Below are 12,420 nucleotides of genomic sequence, written 5' to 3'. Positions count from 1 at the left end.
AGTTCCTGGAGGAAGATGGGATTCTGCAAATGCTCCCCCTTCAGTGGGGTTGTGAGGCCGATGATGACATCCTTCTGTAGCTTCTAAGGCCCTTATAGTTGGGCTTGGCTCGGGTAATGTTTGGTCCTCCTTTGAATGGGGACTGCACTGTCCTGGTGCTGGGGCTCCCTGACTTGTGGTCATGGCCTCATCAGATTCTCTGTGGGGACTGTCCAGATCACATCCCTCTGATGCCTGTCTCTTCATCCTGAGACACTCCGCCCCAGGGTTCCAGCTTTCTCTGGAGTGCTCTCTGGCACTCTCTGAATTAACTCACTTGCCCCACTCACAGGACTAGACATGCCCTCTCACGCCACTCCCAAGGTCTAGAAAATCCAGGGGGCTTTCTCTTCTCTTGCCTTGAGGCCAGAATGAGATGGAGAAGAGAAAAAAAAGAGGAGAAGAAAAGAATGCAGTGGTTAACACCTCAAATATCATTCTGTTGCATCTGCACAAATTGTCTTCTTCCAAGCAGTAGTATTTTTCATTTCCAAGTTCAAATCGGTCAACATACCTTTTTTTGTTGCCTTTTACATTTTTTTTTAAAGATTTTATTTATTTATTTGAAAGAGAGAGAGCGCAAGCAGGGGGAACGGCAGGAGAGGGAGGAGCAGGGAGCCCGATGCGGGGCTCCATCCCAGGACTCTGGGATCATGACCTGAGCTGAAGCCAGATGCTTAACTGACTGAGCCACCCAGGTGCCCCTTTTTGTTGCCTTTTAAGCAGATTTCTACTTTATTCTTAGATTGACCAAAGAAACACTGAGCACTTTCCCCTCACCTAGGAGCTCCCACAGATACACCTCTATAGTGTCGGCCCCAAAACACACTCACCTATAATGTGTTCATCCACTGACAACCACCTCTGCCCTCCCCAGCCACCTGGCCCTGCACCCGCATTCTGTCCCCAGCATCACTCTTGCCATTCTTTTATCACATAACCCTACCCCACTGGTTGACATAGTCATTCTTCTTTTCCTTCTTTTCTTGTATATGCGTTTGTTTTCCAACTTTTTTACTTGCCTTCAGTCCTCTTCGGAAATAGATGAGCATCTAAAGTAAAATTGTAATAAATAAAATCCATGTAGCCTTTTTAAGGTTCAGTGAGTAGAACTACCCACATTATGTCATATGTGGATGCACCATAATTTTCCTGATTCCAAATTGCTTTCATTTTGAATCAATTTCTTTGTGTGAAGCCTTTGATGTTTTTCCCCCTTCTGAGTCAGTGATCCTAGTTAGGCAAAAGAAAGAAAAGGAATAACAATGTTGAGTTATCTATGATATCCCAGGCTTTATGCTGGACACGTTTATCTACATTATCTCATTGCACGCACCCTAGATTTATACGGTCCTAGCTGAAGCCTAAGCCATGTTTACCCTAAGGTTCAGACAAGCCCATCTGGAGTCTGAAGAGAGAATGAGGTGAACAAGTATTCAGGGGCTGGTTTGAACCTCCTGGGAAAAAAATTAATTTTCTAAGTTTAAAGAGAGAATCCACTGGAAGAGAAATTTGCACACTAATTCACTGGACAAATATTTGTTGAGCCCTTACAATGTGCTGGGCACCACAGATACAATGGTGAGAAATTGAAGGGCAATGAGCCAGTTTTGGAGGGGAGCTTGAACTCTCAGTGCAGCAGGGAGTGAACCACTCAGATTGTCCTGTCATCCAGACCCCACTCCCAAGGTATGACAGCTGACGTACAAAGTGAACGAACACCAAAAATCACTTTGGTTCCATTTTTGAAAAACCATACAAAAGGGCAGTGGGAGGAAAACAGTGCTTTCTGCGCCCTGTGGGACAATGCTCTCTACAGCAGCATCAAGACAGGACTTGTAGATACTGTTGGACACCAAGTCGGGACATCAGTAGAGTTTGAGGACATCAACCCCAACAACCAAAGCAAGGAGGAGAGATAAAGCAAGAGCAGCTAATATGTCTAGAGCCCAGGACTTGACTGAGATCTCCGCTGGAGTGTGCAAGGACTAACTGGGAGGGAATTTGGGGAAAGCTACAATTCCCACAAGCTGATGGGGGTGGAGTCCAAGAAATACAGCTTTGTGACTTCTGCCAAGTCTCTGCTTTTACCCCCAGGCTAATGCAGCCTGGGGAGGGTTTATGTTATCTCACAGAGGCTCAGAGGAGGTAAGACACTTGCTAAAGGTTATTGATTTAGTAATGCTCTTTCTCCAAAGTCCTTCCCAGACCCAGTCCACCATGTGGTTTATAGAAAAGCCTCGGGATTCTCATCTCTGCTCTGCTGTTAACACACTGTTGGACCTTGGGCAAGTGAATTTACTTCTTTGAGCTCAAGTTTTTCATCCTATAAAGGAAAGGGATAGACTAGAAGAGCTACAACATTCTGTGGTTCTGGAACTAATTTTAGCCCCTCGGCTCCACTCTGGGCGCTCTCAATAATCTAACCCAGTCTTGCATATCCAGACAAACCCCCCTCACTTCCTAATACGGCCCCTTTACTCTAGCCAAACCAGTTTTCTCACTGTCGCTGAACATAGCACATTCATATTCATTCTTGACCCTTTGCCAAATCCCTCCATAGGGACGCTAAGAAAATTGCAGTATACATCCTGGTCAGACCACCGTCTCTGCAGCCATTGTTGGAAAGGACAAGCTCATTGCCTTCCTCAATGCTGACCTTCAAAGTGGGCATATGTCAGCTCCCCTGGGCATCCGTTTACATCTCTGACATTAATTTGTCCCTATCCGTTGTGAATTCATTTATATTTCCCTCATGTGCTACATCTTGGAGTAATGTGTTTCACGAATTTATTACCCATTTCCTTTATTTGTTCTAACTGTTCTTCACTCATCTTCCCCTCCAGCAAGGGTTTGGGTTGAATAAGTCCTTGTTCACCTTCTCCTGAGTTTACTGATTTCCATCATGTCCTTTTCCAGGCTGGAGAATTCTAAACTTTATGGCCTATCTTCCCTCTGCAAACCTCAATTGTTCTATGTCCTTTCCTTCTCCGGAGTGAGAACAACCCTTTGGAGGTTCGCTGACTAGAACTTGCCACGAACTAGGTTCACTGACTAGAACTCGCCCCTCGAGGGGAGGATGTATTGGTGTTTAGAGAAACGCAAGGGTGTGAACTCAGTCATTCTCAGTCTCCCCCCAACCCTTGAGGATGCCTGATGTGTGTTTTCTTGGCCTTTGGAACAAAGCAGCCTTTTAAATTCATGTCTTCCAGAGACACAGGCTCTTTCCTGGCTTTTGACAGAGGTGTTAGTCACAAAGTTTGGATTTGTTTATTTTTAAACATATTTACACATGCCATGTTACATTCATCTGCCCCTTTTCTGCCAATTTATACAAAGTCGGTCGATAACAATAATAATTAACATTTAGTGAGCTCTGAAACTGCGCCAGGCCCCTTGCTAAATGTGCAGTATCTTTCTTAATCCTCTCTGCAACCCTCTGAAGTAGGGATTATTATCACCCAATTCTGAAGACGAGACTACTGAGAAGCAAAATATTGAGAACATTGAGAAATGAGAGTATTAAGAAATATTGAGAAAAAGTAATTGATCATTGCACAGCTGGCAAATGGCAGAGCCTGGGCTCAAACCCAGAGAGGCTGAGATTTTTCAGCCTGAATGCTCTATGCAGTTGACCCTGGCTGTAGATTAGAATCATCATCTGGGAGCTTTGAAAAAACACCAATTGCCCAGGCCGCACCCCAGGGAGGCAAAGCCAGACTCTCTGGGGGCTGGGGTCCAGGATATAGCTATCTTTAAAAGCTCCCCCAGGCAATTCCATCCTCAGTCCCAGATTGAGGACCATTGCTCTGGTGCCTCCTACTGTCAAAGCCTGTTAGTTTATTTCTACCATACCCAGAAGATTACATTTGGTCATCTGCTATGTGGAGGTCTGTCCTGTGACTTTTCCTCCCTCCAGAACACGTATACACACGTTAAATCTGGTCAATGTCGGCATAGATTCTTTTGTTGTGGTGGTGGAGGTGTTGGTGGTAAAGTATACGTAATATAAAATTTAGCATGTTAACTTTTTTTTTTTAAATAGTTCCTTTTTAGGGGCTCCTGGCTGGCTCAGTAGGTGGAGTGCGTGACTCTTGATCTCAGGGTTGTGGGTTTGAGACCCGCATTTGGTGTAGAGATTGCTTAAGTAAATAAAACTTTAAAAAGGTAAAAATAAAATCTTTAAAAAATATATTTCCTTTTTATTATTTTAATTTTTAAAAAATATTTTATTTATTAATTTGACAGAGACAGAGATAGCGAGAGCAGGAACACAATCAGGGGGAGTGGGAGAGGGAGAAGCAGGCTTCCCGCCAAGCAGGGAGCCCGATGCGGGGCTCGATCCCAGGACCCTGGGACCATGACCTGAGCTGAAGGCAGATGCTTAACGACTGAGCCACCCAGGCACCCTATATTTCCTTTTTAAAATATAAACTGGATCATTATATATATATATATATATATATATATATATATATATATATATATATATATATCGGGGTTTTTTCCCCATTTTTAATTGTAGTAAAATACACATGACATAAAATTCACCATCTTCATGATTTTTTAATGCACAGTGGAGTGGCATTAAGTACATTCATACTGTTGTACAACCATCGCCCCCATCCATCTCCAGAACTCTTTCATCATCCAAACTGAAACTCCATACTGTTAAGTACTAACTCCCCATTTCCCCATCACCCCAGTCCCTGGCAACCACCATTCTGCTCTACCATTCTAGGTACCTCATATAATTGGAATCAGACAATCTTCGTCCTTCTGTGTCTGGTTTATTTCACTTAGCATAATATCCTCAGGGTTCACCCATGTTGTAGTGTGTGACAGAATTTCCTTCCTTCTTAAAGCCGAATGCTATTCCACTGTATGTCTATACCACATTTTATCTATCCATGCATTGCATCGATACTTGAGGAGGGAGTTTGAACAGTGCACCATCTGGAGAGACCAAAATTTGCTCCTAATTTTGTTTTCTGAGTCTAAGTCGTTCACTAATCTTAAGAAAAGAGACCTCATTCCCTCCTGTAGCCACAGGGTGACTTAAACTTTTAAAAGAGCCTTTCTTAGAGAACCTGGTCAAAAGTTTTGAAAAAGTCTAAGTAGGTTATTGTTATTTCTCCTTTATATTTACTGTTTTTACTGTCTCAAAGAACTCCACTAAGTGTGTTTCTTCCCTCCCCGGTGTCTGCCCACTTCTACATTTTCTGTGTGGTCCAGGGCAATTCCCATCTTCAAGAAGCCTTCCCAGACACAGCTCCATGGGCTCCTTCTCTCTTGAGCTTGTCTGGTGTTTACTGCCTGCAGTCTGGCATTTACCTGCTATTTACTTCTTGCATACACCTCGCATTCCCAATAACATGATCATCCCCTAAGTATTGCTCATCTTCTGTTGTCTTCTCTAGCCTCGCTGCAGAACTGAGCAAATAACAGCTGGGGAAAAATTCTTATTTAATTGAAATGAAGGAGTTTGCTGCCTCTCCCTGAGACTTGGTGCCTCTCAGCCAATGTCTGAGATCCGAGCTGCTGCAGTGTCACCAGGATGCGTTAAGGGCTTATCCCAACCCCCTGCATTTCCCAGACTTGGGGAAGAGCCAACGCTAAGCCATACTGGGGGTGAGGTGGGGGTGGAAAAGTTCTCTTCGTCAGGCCTTCCCTTATTATTCACTTGGCTCCCGCTCCCAGCCTTCCTGGGCACCCACATTCCTGCTCTTATTCATTTCATCCCTTTCTGTCTCCGTTCTCCATCCTGCACTCTAATCTCTTAGCTTCCTACCTCATGCAGCAAAGGTAGACATGGGTTTTCACGCTTTTTGTCATCTCTGCCCTAGTCAAAGTCTCAGCAGGTTGCAGGGGCTGTCATAACAGTCTCTTAGCTGGCCTCCCTCCCTCATCCACCCACTGCCACCCATCTCAACCCATCAGGCTCCTGCTCCAAACCTCAGATGATGCTCCTCACCTGGCCTGTAGGATTAAATCCAACCCCCTTCCATGGCATCCAAGGCCTCTCCAAACTGGCCCTGCTCACAGTCCATTCGGGCATCACCCCCTACTATAGCCTTCCTAGAGTCAATGAGTAACAATGTATGGAATGATTCTTCTCCTCGGGCTAGGGCTCTGGGGGCCTTGTGTGGTCCAGTACAGTGGTGTGCTCAGTAGATAATATGAAAGGAATTACTGTTTATTTCCACCCCTGCAAAAGTGCTGTTAATTTACGGGTTACTTGTCTAGATAAGGCAATTATGCCAACCTATTGTTCCCCCAGCAGGAGGATTTCCGAGGTCACTGAACACCAGAGGAGAGACGTTTTGGTCAGGGCAAAAGAATCTTTCTATAACCTCTCAACCAGGTTAGTGGTTTTCCACCCCCACTCAGGCAGCAGGTTTTCCTTCCGATTCCTCCTTGTCTCCTATCCAGAGGTCTGGCCCTGCTTAAGTCCTCTCAGGGCCAGACCTGGGCCTCTTCTTGGTTATAACTTGGGATCCCCTTCTTAACAGGATTCAGATCCCCCTTCTGGGGACACTGACTTATGTTTCCTTGGCCAACATCCATCCTGTCCCGATCAATTTGGGACCTCTGTGGCTTCACCCTGGTCTTGGGGGAGAAAATCACAGACACAGATCTCATGTCTTCAAATGTCTTCAAGAAGAGTGACCACACTTTGTATTCTTCCTTGAATCCAAATGTCTTGTCGGTGACTCCCGCCTGCTGGCTTTGAGTTGAGTACGTGACTTGTCCCGTTGTAGCTCATCTACCAGGAAGCCTGGTGTCATCTGTTGGGCCAGCCGTGCCTCGGTCCTTCCTTTTGATCTTCACACCCCTCCCATACCTCACTTCCTCCTGACTCATCTGCAGCCCAGATCTGACAGTATTTGCTGGGACAGCAGGAAAGAGGAAGGTAGAGAGGCACTCTTGAGTGCCTGGAGAGAGACATGTGATTACCCTTGGGTGTTAGTGCCAGGGCAAGCTACACAGTGAGCCTTCCTTCTCTCTCACCACACCCCTGATCTAGGAGACATGAAAATGGTGTGTGTGTGTGTGTGTGTGGTGCATGCACGCACACACTCACTTATACATGTTGCCAGAGATAATGTGTGAGGATAAATATGTGAAGGCTTGGAAGGGGATTTATTTTTTCAGGAACTGAGAAGAAAAACCAGAACTGTAACACAAGAAACAAAATGATGCCAGGATGAGTATGCACATGTGGGATTAGTGCTGCTTTAGAGGTTCTGGGTTTTCAGAGCTAACTCTACTCTATCTTGACTGTGTAGGTCAGTAGACCCATGTGGTTAACTGGGTGGAAAACAATTAGTATATTTTCCCCACTAATATGCATTTTCTATTAAAAAGTTTTTAAGTGCAAATATAGATGTTAATAATCAATTGGAGAGCACAGTTTGACATGGGAAAACCTAAGTTCAAATCTCCACTCTGAAAATGACCAATTGTGCTATTGTGCCTCAGTTCCCCATCTGTAAAATGGGGAAAATAATAATTCAGTCATTAAGTTGTCATTGTGTACTTCTCTTTACCAAGCACCATTCTGTGGGTCGGGATGATAGTGATGAACAAAGCAGGCAATGTCTCCACTCTCAATGGAATTCATATTCTGGTCAGGGAAGACAGACGATAAATAGGTAAGTATAGTGTTGAGTGATGATAGAGAGTGAAAGGGGTTTGTTATTTTTGAAAGGATAGCAGTGTATCTCTAATGAACTGATATTTGAGAGCAGACTGAAGGAAGTGAGGGACTGACCCAGGTGGACATCTGACGAAAGAGCTTTCCAGGCAGAGAGAACATCAAGTGCAAAGGCCCTGAGGTGGCAGCCTTAGGTGTTTGGGAACCAGTAGAGGGGCTGGTGAGGCTGAAGAGAAGTGAAGGAGGGGAGAGTGGTAAGAGATGGTGTCAGCAAGTCCTTGTGGGCTTGTTAAGGATGAGACATTTCCTCTGGCAAGCTGGGGAGCCATGGAAGGTGTTTGAGCAGAGGAGTGACAGCATCTGACTTAGAATGGCTTCTATGTTGAGAAGAGACTGTAGGTGCAAAGGTGAAAGCAGGCAGAGCAAAACTCCAGGTGAGAGAAGACAGTGGTTTGAATTGAGGTGCTAGTGGATGAGGGTGTGAGAAGTAGTTTGTTTCTAAAAACATTTCAAAGGTCGAGACCATGGGATTTATGATGGCTTGGATGTGGGTGTGGGATGACCTCAAGCTTTTGGCCTTGAGGAACTCAAAGAACAGAGTTTTTATTTACCAGATTAGAGAAGTCGGGAGGACGAGCTGGCTTTGGGAAAGAAAATTGGAAGTTAGGTTTTGGGAATATTAAGTTCGAGGTGCCTATTAGATGTTCACGTGCAGGAGAGCAGCAGATAGTTGGGTCTCTACATCTGGAACTCAAGAGAAAGGTCCAAGCCTCGGATGCAAACTTGGATGTCATCAGCACAGAGGTGGCGTTTACCACCATAGAGCTGGACAAGAGCGTCTGGAGTGTCAGTGGGGCTGACACAGGAGTGTGAAGGTCAGCAGATATGGAAGGGAAAAGACACCTGTAAGCTGAAAGTGCTATACGCACGGGAAGGGCCAAATGCATAAATATGGTAAAGAACATAATTGTTAGGAGCGTCTGCCAGAAGAGTTAGAATTACAGAAAGTGTGTGCAAAGGGGATCTTAGAAACCAGTTGACGCCCCCCTCACTTACCCCTCTGTTACCCTCGAGGAGCTGAGGTCAGAGAGGTTAAGAGGCCTGCCCAAGGACACTCAGCTCATCAGCGGCTGAGCGGGTCCTACAACTGAGAAGCCCTAGCTGCTGGTGCAGTGCTCTTTCCAACACGCCACGCACCTGCTCACATTTACTGCTTCAGCTCTCTGAATCTGTTAACCAGGGCCAAGTAATTCTTCCAAAACAGAAATCTAATTATATCGCCTGGTGCTTTCATACATGCTATTTCCTCTGCCTGGAATACTCTGCGTCCTCCGGCTTCTCTGTCTGGCAAATTCCAGCCCTGTCTCCATTCCCAGCTAGAAGGGCCCTTTGCCGTGAAGACTTCCTTGCCCTGCCGAGTGGAGCGGGTCAGTGGCCGTCTGTGAGCCTGTGGTGCTCTGGCCCTGAGGCAGTCCTCAGATTTGCTGTGATTATGTCTGCCTCTCCCGCCTGCCAGTGAGGCTCAGGCTTTCTCCTCTTCCTATGACCTCTCCCCCCAGCCTTAGTGCATGGTGCTTGAATGTTTGGAGAGGAAGGAAGGAAGGAAGATCTTTTCTCTCACTTTAGCTCAGGACAATGCCAAAGCTGCCATTTAGTGACACTTCAGTTCCTCTGACCTAAGTGTGCTCTTGGTTCACAAACTGACAATGACTGGTGGGCTGGGGATTTTCTTTCTTCTTTTCTCTCGCTGGCCGCAATAAGCAGGTGATTCGGGGACCGGGAAACTCTTCAGACATTCTAAGCGATGGGTGCCTTCTTTTCAATTCTCTCTTGTCTATCAATAGATGTGTGGCTGTTGTTTGTTTGCCTCTTGCCACAGGCCAGATTTATGTTTGTGCCTGGACCATGCACAGGCGTGTACACATGCGTACACACACTTCTACACGCCTTCCTGGGAGAGGCTGCTCTCTCGTTTTTTCAGAGGGACCTAAATCTCCCATAAAAAAATGCCCTCAAATGTGAGGCAGGAGGCAGTGTTGTGCTCAGGTTTGTCATCCTCGAGCAGAAAATTTGGACTTACTTCTTAACCTATTGGCAACGTAGTTCAGGGGAAGTTTGGAATTTCTAGGTCAAGTGTGAATTCTAAGAACTCCTTTCCACCACCTATGTTGACTGCTCTTTAGCATGTTTGTTTTGGATAACTCTGTATTAATTACTGTATTTGCATTCTACTTAATTAACACTGTTCCGGGAGGTAGAGAATTGCTTCTAATAGAAGTAATTACTGTACAGGTTATTGCAAAGTTTTAAGGAAGGTGACAGAAGGTGGTGGTGACACTATGGTGATGGGGTCAATGCTCCAGGTTTTGTTCCCAGTAAATGAGTCAGGGATCCTGACTAGGTTGGATTTGCCCAACTCAGGAGATGCCTGATGCATGTGGTGAGCCAGCCTAGAAAAGCAACGGTCCCTTCTTGAGGTTTGGACTTCTGAAGCTCTCTTTTATTGAGGGCTCTTGAGTAATCACTGTTAATCAATACAACACTGTAAGATACAATTAGGATTAATTAGCCCAGCCTCCCAAGCAGCTCTGCTCCTCTGTCTCTGTCTCCTTGGTGTCTCCCCTTCTTGGCTCCTGCTTCCCCTAGAAAGAAAGAGTCTCTGGCCTGTGTCCCCAGTCTCCTTTCTTCTCTTACTGCACCAAGTGCCCTGTCATTCATTCACTCATTCATAATGTGGAGAAGGAGAGCCAAGAAGTGGCATGAAGTGATGGTGGGAAAGGCAGAAAGATAAAGCAATCAGAACATGGTGGAGAAAGACAGGGGGGGTGAGAGAATACGGTGAAGGATGGAGATGATTTTTATTACCTTTCAAGAGAGAGATGCTGCCACAGAACCACTCAGAAGGCATTTTGTCTACTCTCCCAACAGACAAATGGGCAACTCTCCTGCTCACCCCTTTTCCCTGCAATATAGGGAGTATTTCCCTGTTTCTGTATTCATTAAAAGGTGTCTATATATTGCACACATTTATATTTTTGCAATGACAAAAACAGTTTCATGGTTCTGTATGGAATGAGAATGGGGAGGTGGGTGTGGGGTAAGCAGTTCTCACAGCCGTGGAAGTGTCTCAGAGGGTTGGGAGACCTGCCCCCACCCCAGCCTGGAACTCTGGAAGAACTGCTTTCCTTCTCTAGATCTCATTGTCCTTACCTATAAAATAATAGGCTTGGATTCAATGCCCTGCATTTCCTCTTTCAACTTGATTTCTACCCCTAATTAAATGGATGGGCTACCAGACTGGTATGCCCTGACACACACCTTTCCTTCCTTTTTTCCTCTTCTCTGCATCTCTTTCCTCTTGTTCAGAGTGTGTCTTACATTTGCAAGTTCCTCTCCATTCTGCACTTTATGAGTTCTGGCATTTTTGTTGCCCTAGAAAGTCTTTATTTCTGAGACTGTGCACTGTTTCCCTTTTTACAGCGTCCCATAAACTCCCTTCTTGGATTCTTTCTTTCTTTCCCATCATCCTGGCCAAACTGCGTCTCATCTCCGTTCAGGTGTGTGTGTGTGTGTGTGTGTGTGTGTGTGTGTGTGTGTGTAGGGAAGTGCCTCTCTGGGGCTCTTATTGTCCCCATTTCTCTGCTTTATCTGGGATTTCCTTTACCCAGAATTTTGTTATATAAAATGATTCACTGTAATTCTTCCATTTCTGGCATATTCTAGAAAATCTTTTAATGTTTTCCTTCTTCCGACTTATCCAGTTTTATTTCACAGTTCTCTTTGGTTATCTCTTAAAATTACACTTCTCGGGGTTTAATTTTTCAGGTCTTTTGTCTTTATCCTTCATTCTTCCGTTTTCTTAGGTCACCTTTTTAAAATATTTAAAATACCTTTTTTTGTTCAGCAGAGGGCTCCCTTCCCATCCCTCGTGCAGCCCGGGCAGATAGGATTTGAAGCCCCCCTCCCCCCACCCCGTCTCTCCCTCCTGCTTTCTCGCCGTCAGAAACACTGGATACTTAAACTTGTAAACAATCAGCCTTGATGGGTGTGATCGCGGTAAACCTTCGCTCTCAACCGAGAGCACTCCTCTGCCTCCCGGGATCGCTAATCTCCTGGATGCCCTCTCAATATTCCTGCAGCCCCTACTGTTGCAATCGCTCCGTAGGGTAGGTGTTGCCAACCCTAGTTTACAGTTGAGGAAACTGAGGCTTGGAGAAGTTCACTCAAGGTTGTGCAGAGTGTAAAGTTAACCCTGATCCAGCCAGTTCCGGCTTTCCAGTCCCGCCCAACAGCCTCGCCTCACTCCCTTCTACTGCAGTTTATTCCAGATTTCCCGTTTTGTACGAGATTCTTTCCTCCTCTTTCAATCCACAGGCAGGAAGATCGTCTCTAGCTAATAGGGCTGGGGAATTGGGGAGCCGGGGGTGGCGAGGGTAGGTGGGGGAGACTTTCCTCAGACGCCAAGGGTTGGGGTGGGTTCGGGTGAGCTGACCCCTGGAGGAAGTCAGGTTAGAGATGGGGGTCACCGAGGACAATAAGGCAGGATGTGGCAAAAGGTAGCAAGTGCTCAGGGGGACCTGGGTCTCGCCGTTCGAACACCGGCTGCGGAGCGGGACTCGTGTCCACCCACCGTGTGACACGCACTTGGCAGGCCAGGGGCGGGAGTCGGGCCGAGCCCGGGGACGTTGAGATGCAGGGCGCCCCCTCGCGCTCCTCCGCGCGCC

Source organism: Halichoerus grypus, chromosome 1 (assembly GCF_964656455.1).
Source record: "Halichoerus grypus chromosome 1, mHalGry1.hap1.1, whole genome shotgun sequence".
NCBI classification, from domain to species: Eukaryota; Metazoa; Chordata; class Mammalia; order Carnivora; family Phocidae; genus Halichoerus; species Halichoerus grypus.
This window is presented reverse-complemented; position numbering follows the sequence as displayed.